The 18010-nt window shown below is 43.3% G+C and overlaps 1 protein-coding gene across 4 annotated transcripts in view; it reads right to left on the bottom strand.

The window, feature by feature from the left end:
* RNF152 (ring finger protein 152) overlaps positions 1-18010 on the bottom strand; it is a 47411-nt gene that overhangs the window by 7152 nt on the left and 22249 nt on the right. Inside the window, exon 1 of one of the 4 annotated variants that reach the window (XM_075493978.1) lies at positions 5538-5561. The exons of the other annotated variants lie outside the window; for them this stretch is intronic. The gene's annotated coding sequence lies outside the window, so the exon portion shown is untranslated. Of the gene's footprint in view, positions 1-5537; positions 5562-18010 lie in introns of those variants that run through there. 4 annotated transcript variants of the gene reach the window in all.

The raw sequence follows: 18010 nt of genomic DNA, 5'->3' as shown, positions 1-18010 counted from the left end.
AGCCCTCTGGACCACGCTGTCCCATATCCTGCTTCTGGCAGTTACCGGTATTTGAATAGAGAAAACAAAATACACATCATCTTTTCAGATGCTAACAACTGGTATCACCGACATTGGCAGAACTGGCCCTGCTGCTGATTTTGTAACAGCAGCAGATTTTGGCTCACAAGGCCCTTCAACAAACACGCAGTGACAATCCGGAGTCAGGAGGGAGCAGTGGCTGCAGTTACGAAGGCAGGAGCTTGGGAAACACGGGCAACGGCTGCAGGAGGAAACGGCACATGCCAGCTGCCCGAACCGCGCTTTTGGGATGCTTTGCCTGAACATGGACAGAGGCCACCGCTGGGAGAGACCCCCACCAGCATGAAGGCAGCACGGGTCCGTGCAGTGCCTGCTCTGCACCGGCCTGTATTACACGGAGGGAGCCTAACACTGCCGCAGAAGGGCCTATGCATTCACTGCCCGCGCGCAGGCCACACCACGGGAAAGTGGAAGAAAATGAGTAGAGGTTTTATCTTCTTTATCCTCTCCTTCCCGTTACTATCTCCACATCCCTGTGGTACAGACAGGCACAAAGGCAGACTGTCAGAAAGGGTCATTGAAAGACTAGCGTGCAGCTGAGAGAAAAATGGAAGAGAGCTATCCACAATGCTAGGCAATTCCTGGCTGAAAAACACTAAGAGACAAAGGCCAGATTAGAAATGAGTTATAGGAACTCAGGAAGGAATCACTGAAGCCATCAGATCCAGTTTTCAGCCACAAGCAACCCAGCAGTTTTATATTTTGCACAGAAGTATCCATACAAAATCTTCACAGTTACGAACTGCCCAAGCCAAACTTGAGCTGAGACATTACAAGACGCAACTCTGATCTGCTCTATCTGCAAATCTATCAAAAAAACCCAGGTATAACAATACTGCAGCATTATTATGAGAAAAAGCCCCAATGCCTGGAAATTCAGAAGGTGAGGCTTATGTTTAAAAACAGAGTAGCCGTACTCCTTCTGCAGATGTAAATCAGTATCTCTGCATAGAAGCTCTGCCCTCCATATTCTGGATGTCAGTGAACTGACTGGTGAAGTTCTCTGACCTCATTTAGCTGTCCCCTACAGCCATCCCTCTCCACTTACAGTGCTAAAGGTAAACCAGTTTCTATTGATGTGAATGTGATTGGGATCAAGATAATTTTTCTGACCACATATCCCTGTCCAGGAGTCATATACTCATGCACTATAAAGCCCCTCATCCCTGTCCTGGTGATATCCTTACAGTAGAAGATCAATGCTATGAGAGAATGAGATGAGGTATTTGGAACTGAAGAATAAAACAAAAGTCACCTCCAGGCAAACAGCGCCCTAAGTACAAAGAAGAAAATCCATCCCAACAAGATCTCAGCTGTTTTGAATGCTAAGTAATGCTGTGAAGCATTTCTCCAGGAGGTCAACATTTTAAAGCATTAGTGCAATCTATAGGAAGAAAAAGGGAAAGAATGGAGCCAAATTAAAAGGTTAAGATAGGGCTTACCACCTACATGACATACATTGTTCAGATATGTGCAGATATATTTCAGAAGCTGTAAATATAGTGACAACCCCATTTTGACCTGGTGCTGAATCAAGGAGTCACTTCCAACTGTGTGTCTCCAAGTTACACTATTTTCCTTTCCTTCCCTCCCCCCCCAAAAGAACAACTACAAACATTATTTCAGGTAACAAGGGTGCATTGTACATATTCCTATACCGAATTATGACATTTCTTACTTTCCCAAAATGTCTCAAATAATGATCAGAGGTATATTTTGACAGATCAGTGGTAACAACCGTAAGCAGAGAGGTTAGTATGATTCCTTCAGAATATGCCTAAAAACAAGTTAAAGAGTAGCCACAACCACCTAACCCCTTGGCCTTTGCTGACACTGCCTTGTTCAAAGGTTGGACATGCAGTTTCATGGGTGCAATGTAACTTTATTCCCAACCATACTGAAAGCCCCACAACCCTCCTGCACTCTGCCACAGCTTGGTTTGGGGATAAAAGAAAGTCAAGCCATCATCTACAGTCAGAATTAAACTGCATAATATCTATTTGATTCATTTTGCAGTATGTAGTTAGGAAGGAAAAAGCCACAGCAGCTCTCTCGGTACTCTTCTACCACTTTGCTCTAACAACTATGCCAAGATTTAACACTGCATCAGATGTCCTCTTGGACAGGGGCCTGAACTCCCTAGTTTGTGCTCAATGCACCCCCATACCAGTTGGGGGTACTGAGCTATCACTGGTGAACACCTCACTCAAAGCTTACTCAGACTGGACTCTTCTTGCTGCTTCAAGCACGAAGGCAAAGAGGCAGCCAGTCTGCACGTGAGGGCATGGCTGACATCAGCATCAGGCAAAAAAACATTGTTTTGTCATTATTTGTTCTCATCACCCAGTGACAGCCAAGGGGGGTGAGGGGACTGTTGACAGGAAAATGGGGTGGGGGTGGGGAGGGAATCAGAAAAGACTGTCAGAGATATCTGTAGGTCTCCGCAAGAAAAGACAGTGTATGTATGTGTGGATAAGGGCACGCATGTGGACGGGAGGGCTGGGGACTGTGACAGTGAAACCACACACGCACACAGAGGCAACTGCAACTGCAAGTAGTGACTCTGCCTGGCACAAACCTGACAGCAACTGGAAGCTCTTCAGGGCTTAGATCTAACTAGTAATGCAAATAAAAACTAACTGGGTATGAAAATCCACAAGCTCCAAAACTCAAGTGTCAGAAAGCTGCAGCAGGAGCAAAGGCAGTGGGAAGAGACAAGCCTTGCAAAGAAGCATCGGGAGACCTCTCTGCCTCCCCCACACCCTCTTCCCCTTGCTGTGGGTCTGCCCAGCATCCACAGGGCTGCCACTGGCTGGCGGGACGGGAGATTCACAAGCAGTTACAGAGACCCAGGGAGAAACCTGCAAAGCTGATGACCCCTGCAGCAGAAGATCAAGGTACAGCCGGGTGGCTGAGAGCACGGCACAAAGGTCCTCCTTGCAGATTTGGGCTGCCCTCTGCACGAGCCAAGAGTTTTTAAGATTTGAGAAATGAACGATCGCGTGACTCAAGAGCAATAAAGGTCTGCAGAATAAAACAGGTATTTCAGCTGTTTGTCAGTCATGCTATCTGTTCTGCTGGTACCTTGTCAGAGGCCGCAGCAGAGACCCCAGCTCTCTTTTTCTGGGTGAGCAGGAGGCTAGGAATGCCAAGGCATCAGCTTCCTACTCCCCGAGAAGAAGGGGGAAGGGGCATTTGTTGCTCTCTTGCAATTCGTAGCTTCCCAGCACAACGTAGGGAGGTGCTGCCGGAGGTGAACAGATGAAGGCTGCTGCAGCTAGTATAGTACAGACAGCGAGAGGAAGAAGAAAGCACAGGTTTGCTGCAGAGAAAGCTCTGCACAAACCCTAACTGTAAAGTGGTCCCCAACTGGCCAGGTCAGAATAGACAGCTATTCTTGGAACCCAGTGCAAAGAAAGACATTGAACATCCATGACGGGAGTTGGACATCAAGTCAGAGAACAGAGTAATGGCAAATCCTTGCCTACTGCCATAATGTTTTTTCTATGTAAGGACAGCCCCAGTGATACTAACAAATGGAAACCACAGCCTTGAAAGGGTGCTGCCTCTACTGGAGAACTCAGAACTACCTTCACACATACTTCCTAACTTATTAGGGCCCAAAATTATATTAATTTGAAAGCCCCAAAAATATACTTTAATTATGCCTGTGGAATCTAATACAATTCACAGAAGATTAAACATCATATCACATTTCTAAAGACTGGCTTCGGGGCATGCTGATGTAGTTAGGTGATCACTGAAAGAAAGCCTCAAAAACTTTGCACAGACTTATGCACATATTTAGGCATACTCTACTTGCTGTATGGCAAGGTTAATAACAAACTTTCAGCAAGGCAGTGCATTGACGATACTTCACCTTTCTCAAGGAAGGTTCATTATGTAAACTCCCCAAACACATTAAGAATTCTTTGACAGAATTTTACTGAGTATGTATGATTTATGATGAAGAACGATCCATTCATTTCAGGTGCCCTTAGGCTGGAAAGGAGATGGGGGTGAGGGGGGAGTACCATTCTCAATAGGGGAACTAATTGCAAGAATCATCTGCCCACAGATATGGAAGGAAACATGTGCTAGAGTCATTTCAAACTGCTGGTGAGGAGGAAGGAACATATTTAATATTTGGAAGCATTTCTGCTACAAAATTCAGCATCCATATATGTTTTCAACAGATTCATGTTTGGACAAAACACACTGGGGCTGTTGCAAATGCCTAGGACGTACTACCTGGTTTCCCCTGAATATCCTTCACTAAATGATCCTATTTATTTTTAGGCTGTTCTGTAGCACTAATTACCATAGTAACTGAGAACAGCACAACGATTAATTAATTTATTCATCACAACACTCTTGTTAAGAGAGAGAGAAGTATTATCATCATTATATCCTTTCATCATCTAAGAAAAGAAGTGCTGAGAGATGAAGCAGTTAGTCCAAGGTCATGCAAGCACCACCCAGACTGCCTCAAAGCTCCTAGACAACTTCATCATAGCTCCACTTTTCACCTCATGAGCTACCAGGCAGAGGTGACAGATTCTGGGCAGGTTCTTTTTTGCAACAGAGAATCAACAAAACTCAGAAAATCACCGTCTCTCCCCATCTCTTCCAGCTGGCAGCATCCCCATGGTATGCCTGAGATTTTTTGTGGCTTTCATTGAAGATATCAGCTTTTCCACAGACTGTGAAAATCATGAGAGCCTGTGATCCAGAAGTTAAAGTATCTCCATGGACACAGTTCATCCACCATGTAGATTACAACTGAGAGATGATACGCATTTTGAGGGACGTAAAGCTAACAATAAGGCAACAAAGTTAATTCATTCTTCTCTCCAGAATTACCTGTTTTCCAGGCATGTTCCTCTAAGCCAGGCAGCCTACACCCACCATCCTTTCCATTTAGTTATTCACAATTGCACAGAAATATTGCAGAACAAAAGTGTTTTAATTTGGCTAAATCCTTAGCCAGCGCAAGCTGGCACTGTTCCTTTAGCTTTAGTCCAGCCCTTGCCAAGATGAAAATCAAGTGTACACATGCCCGGATGCATAAAGCCACAAAAAATAAAGCTGAGTGAAACTGTGATATATGAGCCTACAACATCCTATGAACCAGCACCAGGGGATCTATGCTGATGGAGAGAGAATCTGCTCTAGATGATCTCAACAGCACAGATCAAAGAGGACAGCAGCTGTCCTGCTTCTCTGGCAGCTGAGCAATCAGAGGTGGCTCACAAAAAAGGAGCCTAGTTGCAAGGTATCATGCCACAGCATTTACCTTAGAAATTGTCACCAGCCAGCCCTAGCAACAGGAGAGAGAGGCAGAAAGGTCACCCACAGCAATGTAACTAGACGTAGAACTTTACAGTTTTGGAGCAAAAACAGATCAGGTGAAAACACCAAGCTTTGGTGCTTATAGAAAACAGAGAGAGACTCACATGCCGCTCGTTGTTCCATCTCACGTCACCAGCTGCGCTGCTCCCTCTTTTTATCTGCAAACTTGGACACGTCCACATTCCCTGGCTCCAAAGACCTTATTTTGGTCAAATATGACCAGGATAAGCTGCACTTTGTTCCAACAGCAAACACCACTCATCACCTGCAACAGGCCAGGTCAGCAAATGACAGGTACAGTTTCTTACTGCTGAGTCAAAACAGTTTGACAAAAAGTCAAACAGGTGCTTTACCAGTGAGAAACACTATTTGAAATCAAAATATTCCACAGAAATATGCCCATTTCAGACAGGCAGAGACAGAAAGCAGACAGCTTTCCTGCCCACCCAGCCCCTCGGCAGCCCTCCGTGCAGGTGGTCCTGGAGCCCAGGCTATGGGAGCCTGACCTGCTCCTCACCAGCCCAACTCTGCCACATCTGTAGGTTTTCAACGAGGTCACTTGTTAAGCTGCCCCAGAGGTATGGTTCCCCAAATCTCCCAGGCTCCCTCCAGCCTGGCAGAGCACAGGGGACCCCGAGGTGCAGCTCTGCCCTGCTAGAAGGAGTCTGAAGGTACTCCTCACCACCTCCACTGTCCGTAAGTCCTAGCGTTTCTCTTCCTGCATGAGGGGTGCACTGACAGGATGAGAGACCTGACTGTGGTCCTGAGACATCCCAAATCTGAACATTTCCCAGCACAGGATATTAAAAGGTTCCCTCCCAATTGGCAAATAAACAAAATCTCCAGCATTCAAAGCATCCCAAGGGATGGTGATCATTTCTACAGCCCACTCTGAGAACACTTGCAGAGCCATTAGCACTTCTTCAGTTTTGTTGGCTGTTCTTAATTATGCCTGACTCACTCCTAAACCCCAGGGAGAGAGGAATTAAAAGCCAGGTTTTTCCACTACCAAGTGAGAGACCCATTTGCCATTCAAGCTGACATCAAGAGGAATGGGGGTGGGAGGGGAGGGATGGCGTGAAAAGAAATCTACCCCTCACCCCCTGGATAAAAGCAGCACCACTAGCTATTTATGACCAGGACATAAGGAGCAGGTGGTTGGCAAAGACAGACTTAGAACTTGCTTCCCACATCTAAAGTGAGGTCACAAGTTAAGTCTCTAAGCCAAAATCCCGCAACCTTACAGGAAGAGCTTTGTCCAAGCAAAGAGTAAAGCTATGGCCATTAAACCTACTCTCAGTTTTTAATGCACTGCAACATCTTCTTTCTAACATATTTTCATTTATGGCAACATGACAGAACTCTGTGGCATTCAAAATACTGAGAGGGAGAGAGGCATGAAGCACCTGATCACTTAAATGACAAATTTTGCTCTCCCATTAGAGCTTTATGCTTCATCTGCCATTGATAGAATTTGCCTGATACCTGAAGAGAAACTTAATTAAAAGATTCTTCCCTCCCTCCCCTGAGGATTTGGTATTAGACTTACAAAATACACCACCAAAAAAAAAAAGTAATTTTAAGTAAAGCTCAAATGCAGACATTTCTCACTGATACAGGTCAGTGGGTGACTGAGTGGGAATCAGCTTGAATTAGAGTATTAAGACACCAGTCTATCATTACAGGAGAGAGTGCTACAGCTCTCTGAGGTCACTGAGTGGGTTTTGACAAAACTAGGTCAAAACCTACCTGCCTGTGGGCCCAAACAGAGGAGGAGAGAAAGGAATCGATACTCACACGTTCATACGTTGCCTATACAATACAAAAACTGAAAACTCAATTTCACACTTACCTCAGGAAACAAAAGTCCTTCAAATGACAGTTTTAATTGTTGCAACTCTGCTCTGCGCTCCCACCTTGTACACCCCGCCTGCTTAACACGCTCTGCACTCTCTGCACGCACCCAGCGCGGCTTCCTGAGGACGTGATTCTGAGACCCGCATCACTGAACAGCTACCTTCACATGGCTGCTCTCAAGAGCTGAGATGGTTTGGGGTTTCTTTTGTTTGGGTGTGGGTTGTTTCTTTTTTTGCTTCAGAAGAAAAAAGAAAAAAAAAGCAACAGACCTAGGGGAATCAAAGTAATTCATCCTTTTACGTTGAAATGGATGGGATTAAGAAATTGGAAAATGTTTTTTTTTAGAAGCCACATAACAATAAGTAAGGAAATTCTCTTCTTTCATAGACCATAAAGAAGTAGAATAAGGTTTGAAGGGGATTAGATGGGGATGAAGCTTTTTTCATCTTTTTACCTTTCTCCTGAAATCTGCTAAGTGGGCAGCACAAGGGAGTAAAGTCCCCTGTTTATCAAGAGAAAAGGTGTAACAGATGTCCCAACACAGAAGAACCACTTCCAAGAGCTTATCTTCACAAGAGAGTGGAAGATAGCCAACTAATATGCCTCCTCAAGGTCAACTGCTATGTCATTTCCTAATGCAGACAAATTGTCATCTTCATGCATTTTCGGTCCCTGAGAAGCACTACAGCTACTCTAGGTCACAGCACTGGTCATTCTGGTTTGCAGACTACACCAAAAGGAACTGGAACTGATCCAAAAGCTCCTTTCTTATTGGAAACTAATCATTCACCCTGGAACACTCTGTCAGCTAGTAATATTAATACCACCCTCACTTCCTGAATTTGGGAACAGTCCAACTCTCATGGCAAATATGGATCACAAGCAGAGTTAGACCAAGCCTGAACTGCATACATATTGATGATTTCCTATTTTGTGATTTATCTCTCTGTCTTTACACCAGTAAAATCCTCCAAAAGAGATTTAGCAGGCTATACTGGATAAATAATGTCTTCCAATTCTTTTCCAAACCACGTTTCTACCCGTGACTATAAACACTCCACAAGCTCCAGTTCAGACAAGTTATGAAGAGCATGACCTGACATTAGCCACAGAAGCTAATGGCATAATACATGCTCTTGAGGTCAGTTGCACATTTACATACTTAACACGCTATCCATTAATGCAACCAACACAGAACCAGGTGTCAGCAGCCGCAGGCAGGTTAAGGTAATCTCTTAGTGCAGATGCCTTCACTTCCCCTGCGCCACCTTGAAAACGTGCAACCTGAGGAAACACAACACAACCTTCCCAAAACAGCTGCAACTAAAACAACTGGTTGCACATCTACTAACCTGACCAGCCCCACATCGCGACTCGAAGCCCCAGTACCACCAGGGAAAATTTCAGACTAGTGGTGAGACAACAAACTGGCACCAGGAAAGGCTCTCGGCTCTCCCCTTCATGCCCCTGGACATGGGCATGCCCATGAGAGAAATGAGAAGACTCCCATGGATGGACTTCTAGGATGAAGCCTAGAACAGAGCGAGGGGATTTGCATCAAGTCTCTCCCTCACATGAACCAGCACCATTTGCAGACAAAAGTAGTCTCGCAGCTACGCAATGCAGTGTTCTCGAGGGCGACAACCATAACTCAGGTTAGCACCACCACAACCCTCTCTGGTGGGCTGAGATAAATTACAGCTCTGGGAGACTGAGCTCAAAGCTGCAGTCCTGCTAGCCTCTCTGCTCTGGTAGCCATGCTGTGATCAGGACTGGCAATTGGCTGCTCAAATGCTCAGGCAGAGGAAGATAAACTATTCATGCCCATATTATGTGACATCTACTGTTGCTTTCCTTCACAGAGACAGTATTTGATTCCAAGAGCCACTCACCTTCTGTAGCTGCAAGAAGTTTATCAGACCTGCCAAGATTTGTCAGGTTGTATTTCATTCTTTACAGTGAGTTTCAAAGTTCAGGCCAGGCATTACCCACCATACTTCTGCCAGTCAAAGTCTGGCTGCTTTTGAAACATCCTCATGTGAAAATACCCTCCCATTTGGCAGCACTTAACAGCATGCAGGATTTTTGCTGTATGAAGGAGTGCAAATGCTCGGAAAGGACTGCGTTATGCTACATTAGAGCAAAACAATCAAAACGAAGCAAACTGCTTTGCCTCTTAATTTTGGGCCTAGTTCTGCAGTCCTTGCAATGTAACAGCAGAACAAACTTAGAAAAGATAACTAGCATAATACTGCTAATACTCAAGACTTCATCACAATCCTGATCATATACGGCCATGGTGAGTCCTAGGCTCACAGGATTATGGACAATCAATTCAGTACTCAGTAAAAAGAAAGCTGCTAGCCCCATTTTTCTGAAGAAAAGCCTGAAAACATGAACTTCAGAAGCCCCAAGTCCCAGTTAGGTAGAATCCCCTAAACTTCAGTCTCTGTCTTGCAAGCCAGTCTCATGATTTCTGCATCTGAGTTAGAGCTAACTAAAGAAATGTAGTTTTGAGGTGAACAAATTCATCGGCAGTTTCAGATCAAATTAAGCAAATACTTGCTCCTTAAGGCAAAAATGGTCATTTCCATTAAAATGTCAGCTCATTTCAAGTTGCATTTCAATTGGACCATTTTCTTTCAGAACAAGAAATTTATAAAAAGGTAATGCAAAGGGCAAACAAAGCTTTTTGCACTGACTCTGCAACAATTTTTCTTCAATGTGGTCAGCCACTGAGTGAGCCAGAATTATCTCTTACTCACATCGCTCTACTGCTGAATGTGGAGTGCTTAAGTCTAGCAATACCCCATGATTTCTTTTTCTTTCCCAGTCTAGCAAAAGCAAATGAGATAAATACATTCCAACTATCAGCAGTAGTTTCATAGCAGCATGTTTACAAAGACTGTTATTCAGCTTTTTTTGGTTGTTGGCTTAAAAAAAAACCCACAACGTGGGGCATTTTCAACAGACAAGCCATGTTTCATGATGTGATCGAAGCCTGAAGAGGACTATATGGTTGATAGCATTGCTAGTTTTTACAGGTGTTTCTTGCTAAGGATCTTACTTTGAACGGGCAGGTGATTCAGGGCTTTCTAAAAAAAGTCACATTCATCCCAAGGTCATTAATCGCTTTTGAAGACTTACATCAGATAAGCTTCACCACTTATTTCCAACATGTATTCCATGTAGCATCCATGTAGTTCCTAACAGAATAGCAGTTAGGAACTAAAGAGGTGGGACTGCTAAAAGGAAGGGAAAAAGGCCAAAAGTCTGTGTTGCGACTCTAGAAAGTGCTGCATTGGAAGAGATTATCTAAGAAGGCTCAGCGTGCATGCACACAGCTTTATGCATCTATGCAGGATTCAACCAGATTCAACTCAGTTGAGGTCTTTATTCCATTTTTGTTATAATATTGTATTTGTGTACCTTACAGTGGTGCACTGAACACAGGAGACGTCAATGCACACAACCAAACCGATGCCAAGGAACCACACTCACTTATGCCCATTGAGGATTTGGCCCACAGACAGAAAATCAATGTTACAAAACAGATTCAAAAAATACCTCTTTTCTACTGCCAAAACCAGTTCTTGACTAGGACAAAATAAATCTCAGCTCTGGACCCAGATTTGCATTATGCCACAAACTACAACATCCCTTGCTTTCCAGCCAAAAGGTTTTCAGAATTATTTAGTTTACTGACATCATTGTTACGTTTGGGAGTTGGGTCAGTGTTTTCCTAACTTTTGCTTAAGTGACTTCACTGTCAGGTGTCTTTCACTTTAATGATTACTGCTTTAAAAAGCAAATAAACACACTCTCTTTTTTATGAAAAGTAATTTTGGTTTTTTGCCAACCACAGAAATGATCAAAATATTTTACTAAAGACAGAAAGAAAAAAAATACTTCATATTTTGCCAAATAACCGCATGGATTGGAAAAATCCTTTTCTATACTTTAAACCACTCCTTCATACCGTGCTCTGTATTTTTTAAGCAGTGAAGCCTCTGCCAGTTTCTTTCACACTGAGTTTGCAGAACACCTGCCAGAGGGAGGTCTTTGCCAATAAACGGGGTCCTTAAGTGCTACGACGATCAAAAAAATAATGTCATGATCAATACAAATAATTAGTACTCTTATTATTACTAACATCCATGCTTTTTGGTCTGAGCTCTCATCTTCTAGAGCAGCTGCCTCTAGAAAAGAGAGCGTGAACAGAGCAAGTGCCAGCAGGTGGCACTCCAGAATATAAAGCATTAAGCACCAGGGCTTGCAGGACCAAGAAAACCAGTTCTGCTTGGCTGTCCCACTAGCTTGCTTTAGCACCCTTCAGGAGGTTTGGTTTAGGATGACCATCTCCACTTTCCCACTCCCAAATGGCAGGGACAAATGCTGCCAGTCCCATCTTTCAGCACTGTAAGATTATCCTGGTGCCGGATGGGACGCATCAGCAAGGTGAGATGCACCTTGCACCGTCATTTCTAAAAGAGAGTGGGGTACCAGCACACCCAAAGTGCTGAGCTTATTATTGCTTACTCCCTGACTGAGGGGAGAGCTCCCACAGAGCAGGTAGAGTTGCTTTCCCATGCACAGCGTGGGCATCTTACTGCCTCCCACCCTCTCCTACACTCCTCCAAACAAGCAGCAAGCTGGGATACAGCTGAAATGATGCTGGCTTTTATTGCTTTAAGACAGCAGCAACAACAAAAAACACACCCTAACCATTAGGAAACCAGTTTCCCTTCTGTTTATTTTTAGCTATGTCCTACACATACATAACAGCTACCGTGTTCACCTGCATGGTTAGGAAGCGTCGCTACAGATGGTTCCTTGAGGCGTGGTGAAGACTCCCACCCTCCTCTGAGCCTTCTGCCTCGCCCCAACACTCGCACTCCTCCCGCAGCAAAGTCAGTCAAACCAGCACTTCTTCCAATCAAACACTGACTGTCAGCAACACCTCTGTCTAGTAGTCTCGTCAGCTAGAAGAAGTAAGTCCACCTCAAAGAGCTGTGGCTCACCTGGTCTTTGCAACTCTCATCCAACTGTAAGAGCAATTGCTTGTTTTGCCCCTGCTGGAAACCCTCCCAAATCCTTCAGTCTTCAAAATGAGGCCGTTTAAAACACCGTGCAGCTTGGGGGACATAGGAGGAGGTACCCTTAAACCTAGGAAGATTGTGCTATTCTCTTAGAAAATGAAATTTTAAAGAAAAACTGTAGAAGCCAGTTGTTTTGTCTAACTCTCAGCATCAAGCATAGCAGTCAACTTTTAGAGAGGTAATGAATTGACTCAATTGACAAAGATGCAATTCCCACAACATTCTCTGCTGGAAAAGTTTAGAGTTTAAAACACTGAAGGTCATACAACTGGGTGGAAAAAAGCCTGCATTTTTACCAGCAGTCTTTATGAATTACCTAAAAGCTATACAAATATGGAAAATAACCAGCCCTCTTGCAAAAAGCAGAAGTATTTACTGCTTAAACTCTCCTTAAAGGCAAACCTGTACCATGGGATCCATCTGCTCATCTGGAAGTAGCAGAAAAGATCTGTCAGAAAGTAATTTCCTTTCCTCTCCTGTATATGTCAGTGGATCACTGGCATTTCCCCCCCCTCCAAATGTAAATAGACACAAAACTGGGAAAGTTTAAGGTCATCTCTGTGGATATGAGCAACACACAAACCAAACAAAACCAGGCAAAGTAACATGCCCTTCTTGCAGAAGGAGGTTCACAATCAATGCCACATGATATCCATCAAATTTTAGGAAATTAATTTATATCTGGAATTCCAAACTCATATCCTCACAAGCAATAAACACATACCATTTTTCTTGATGGTCCACTAACATCATCCACTGAAAGAGGCACAACTCAGCTCAAGGTTTATGTACTATACGCACTGCACAAAAGTTTGCTCAGTACGTGTTTTTAGAGCAAGTATCTTTCAATACACAAAGATGGGCTGATGGCATTGAAAGAGGAATGGGGCAACTGTTCTTGCTTACTCTGCTTTCCTAGCTGCTATACCAATGTGGATTTGGTGCATAAAATATTCACACGTGGAAAAGTAAGTCATGAAGCATAACTGTAACCCATACCAATCTTAACACTGAGCAGCAATGAAGCATGTAACTGTCTGGTGATCATCATGAGACATCAGAAATATTTCCAAGTTAGCAAGTTACACAGTTGTTGCTGTAAGAACTTATTTGGATCTCCCATTTCCATGGATCTCCCTGAACAAATGCATGCTCTCCCTGATATTCCACCCACCTGATCGGGAAGCAGAACTAAGGGGTGCCCAGGCTTTGGTGTTCTCCTCGCTATTCGGTACAACAAACCACCTTATCTAATGAGCAACCTCTCTTGATAGAGGAGACTGCAATTAGTGTGAACTCTCAAGAGCTTTAATGTTCCCAAGCAGCAAAATGGAGGCAAGTGCTGGTAAGTGGGTTCAGAAAGGCACGCAAAATTCTCCGGCACTGACTAGTCAATAGATATGGAAAGGGTCAATCCCTTTGTGAGTTCTGAATTTAAATTTAGAAGAAAATCTCATATATTTAATGGAGGTGAGGGACCAAAGAGGGAAGGAACATTAGAACGAAAGCTTCCTGCTTCAAAGGCAATTGGTCTACCCACCTATATTCTTTTTTTAGCTTGATTTTCGCAAATGAGTTCAGATTTTGCAAGTAGACTTTCAGACTCCTCAAAATAAGAGTGCAGGTGCAAAACACAGGTGCTCTAAATGTGAGTAGTACAACCATAAGTATACAGGCATAAGGTCAAGACCTTTTTTTAAAAAAAAAAAAATCATTAAATATTTTCCTTCCCTTATGTCTGATTGCATAATGCCTCTAAAGAAAGCAGTAAAGGTCACTGACAGGCACAGGCCTTTGCTGATGGAAAAATGCTATTGTGTATTGTTTAAAATTACACAAAAGAAATGAGCACAAGTGCTAGAAAATGAGACCTTTAAAGAGTGAACTGAAAAATTCCAACTCGGCATGATATCCAGATTTAAAATTGCACATGTACAGGTTAAGGCCACCTCTGTGTCTCTCTTCATTTGAAAAAGCAACAGTTTTATAATCTTATTAAAGGACAAAGTTGTAGATTCTTATCACTTCATTAAATTACCAGTGCATGATCTTTAATTTTTTTGTTCTTGTTTCATAACCACCCATTAACATAAAGAGATAAGGGTTTCTCCAACGGACCACATAGAGGAGTTTCAGCCAGCAGAGGAAGCAGTAGCACAGGAACGTAACCCAAACATTGGAGAAAATGAGTCGGGTTCCTCAAAATATGAAGGGGTTTTTGCTGTAGCTCCCCCAAGGGCTACAACAGTAAAGTTCCTGTAGTCGTGGGGTCATGTTTCCATTGCCCTTCACCAAGCACCACCACTCATTTTTGGGTCACGCTGACTCCAAACAAGTGGATGTAAGGAAGAAAGCAAACATGTCACAAAATTGTAACATTTCTTTAAATAACTTCTCATTACCAAGGTGAGACCATAAGCAGCCCTCTATCTCACACCTTCTTGTGCCAGGGATGTGGCTGCATCAGAAGAGAGAAGACCTGGACTGTAAATCAGGGCTCCAAGAGGGAAGTCAGTGTGAGGTTTTTTCCCAAAACTATTTTTGAACGTCAGCATAATATCTTCTTAAAATACACATTTCCTTATCAAAATGCTTTTCACCTTGCCCTTTTGCAAAGATGTTCAGGAATAACACTATGATAGCATGAATTCATTTATTTTACGCATGAAAATAATTATAAATTTATATATGAGTTAAAAAAAAAATCTATCACAAGGACTTTGCAGGTGGATAAAAAATTTCTTTAAAGCCTCATTTTTTTAAGGCTGCGAAAACCAGCCTGGGTCCAGTCCTGCAAGCATTTCTTTGTGCCAGTGACTCCTCCATATGAAGCAGTTCCACTGAGCTGGGAGAAGCCTCTTTCACGGTAACTATTCTCTAGTGCAGATTTGGGCCAGACTTGCCCAGAAATCCTTCCACTGGAGAACAGGTCATCCCACAAGCAGTCCCGCTTCCACCAAATGCCAATGTATGTGACATGCTCTGTTTGAGAGGAAAACTTCACTCTTCCCGACCTTTAGGTAAAGAAGAGGAGGCTAAATCTCAAAACATTCAGCAAAAGCTTTCAAAAAAGGCAACCACTGGATTTCTAAGACCACCTCAAAATCATCCTGACATGCCCTAGATTTCCTGATCTATTTTAAAATTCCCTTTCAACTGCTATTACGTGTGTTTTCTGTGGAAGTCACACAAACAGGGAGAGTGGCAGCTTGCAAGAGGTTGTAAACTGGAAGGCAGGAGACATCGTGAAATTGAGAGAATAAAAAGAACAAGTTTCTGTACACTTGAAGACTTTCAGGAGGGTCAGGGTTTTTTTCTGAAGGGGGGTTGCTAACTAGCCAACTGTAACAGTAGCAACAGTGTCCTTGTAAAAATAGCTCACTGCTTATTAAAAGCAAACTTGGGAGCAATACAACTTCACTGAATTCTCACCAATTTGCGATTACTGACCAGCTTTTGTCTTCTAGACATGCTTAAACTTCATACACTGACACATTTCCTACTCCACAGACTGACCATGCATCAGTCTGTTCAATCGACACAAATCCAGTATTACTGTTGATTGCTATTTTAAGAGGGGAATCTACTTCAGAAAGTAAAATTTGAAGCACACTTTATTCCCATTCCCAGTCTAGCTCCATTCCACACTTGAGAAGCATTTCCGACAGACCGGGAAGAGAAGTCTCCTCAGGCGAATCAAATCACCATCTCCTACTTGCTGTACTTTGAACTTACAACAAATTCCACTATCTTGGTATCACACTTACTACTGCAAGGCAAGCCCCTAAAAAAATGGTATTTTATGCTTGCAAATTAAGCTAAGATGCCGATTTAAAATAAAGTTAGACAAAAGTGAGTTTTATTGGAAACCTGGGGTTTCAAACGAACACCTTACGAATGAAATGAAATGAACAGCTATGTCACCTGGACTAAGGGAAGTGTTGCCTTTCTACTAATAAAGGAAATTTGGCAACCCGTTCTCAGAACTGTGAAATGCTGCCCATACCAACTCAAGGTACTTGCATATGGGATGACTCATGTTCCCATTCTCCAGCACAGATCAGGTTTCCCAGCCAGATTACATCTCCCATAACCTCAATGGCAACTCAACATGAAAAGAGGAAATGGAAGCCAGCCATAAAGCCAAGCCCCGAGGGAAGAATGGGAAAACAAAGTATGCTAATTACAGTTCCCATGGGAGATGGTGCTAGCATTCCTAAACCTAACCCTTCAGTCCCATTTTTCCATGAAAGGAGATTCGGGGGGGTTTTCCCCTCCATAAAATAAACCAATGAACTTTGACAAAATGAGGATGCAGACAAAACTTCCAGAAGGCAATGCAGGACAAATCATCAAATCAGCTGTAAAGCCAACTGAAGAGGCAAATAGCTTCACCCTTTTACTGCTCAGAAGCAGGGACTTTTCTGCTCCAGGAACATTCTTGAGGCTTCGTACCAATATATCCCTGATTCCATCCTTCGCCACACCAGTCTTCCCATTTTTAGTTTAAAAGAAAACTACTACACGGGACTGGGTCTTTAAACCCTTATTCATCAAAACCCCTCAAGGCTTTAGCTAGGTTGCACCAGCGTGACAGAAAGACCTTGATCTACAGTCTTCACAGTGGTGCCCCAGCGCTTGACACTGGAGTGAAATGGAATGAAGAGGGGCTCACGGCTTCTGGATGCTGCAAGCACCCCCTTTCCTCATGCTGCTAACATCTCGTCCTCGAATTAGAATATAACTGGGTCTGGGCTTAGCAATGAGACAAGAAGACACAGTACCCCATTAATTGTGGGGGAAAGCAATCCCTTTCATAATCTCCAGATCCCACTGTAAATTACTGCAACAACAACAAAAAAAAAGGTTCAGAGAATTAGGTACAAACAATCTAGCCTGATTAAAAACCTCATTATTTCAACACGTTTCAATAATCTGGAATAACAGTAGTGCTGATTACCTGCTCTCTTCAATGGCCCCTTGTTGTTCTCCTTACTCTGAAAAAACGCTATTCTGAGCTGCAATACAACTGAAGGAGCAATGTGTTGAGCCCAGGTCTATCACAGGTCTGGGTCACCCATGCAAGGGGCTGGCTTACAAATTGCAGCAATCTCTCCAAGAGGTGGTCAGTACTTATTTCCTCAAGGCAGAACCTCAGGCAGAAAAAAAGTTTGGATTAACACCTTTAACACCTTTGCAGATAATCTCCCAACAGAGTCAACAGCAAGGATCTCTTCATGCAGTGGCTGCCTCAAAGCGATCAGGGGAAGGAAACTAAGAAAGTAAGTCTGTTGACTGCAAGCTTAAGTTCTGAGCAAAGATTACACTACCATCAGTAAAAAAATTAGGGGCTACTGCTTAAGAAAAAGTTTAAAGACGCATAGTTGCAATAGTGGGTCTGTGATCTGCTATTTAGAGAACATTGCTATTGAGAGTTATGCACTGGGGACAAGCATCTGAAGTATTAATACTGCCATTACTGGACGACTCAGATTTACCTGCATCAGGAAGATCTAAACTGACCTAAATTTAGCTTCAAACACACATTCAGTCCAAGTTAATCTTCATGCCACAGGGTCAGGACTTCCCGAAGCCACATGCCAGAGGGGCAGACTCACTGA

The sequence above is a fragment of the Mycteria americana genome, chromosome 2, assembly GCF_035582795.1.
Source record: "Mycteria americana isolate JAX WOST 10 ecotype Jacksonville Zoo and Gardens chromosome 2, USCA_MyAme_1.0, whole genome shotgun sequence".
Taxonomy (NCBI): domain Eukaryota; kingdom Metazoa; phylum Chordata; class Aves; order Ciconiiformes; family Ciconiidae; genus Mycteria; species Mycteria americana.
Note: the sequence above shows the minus strand (reverse complement) of the source record. Positions and strands in the feature narration are given on the sequence as shown.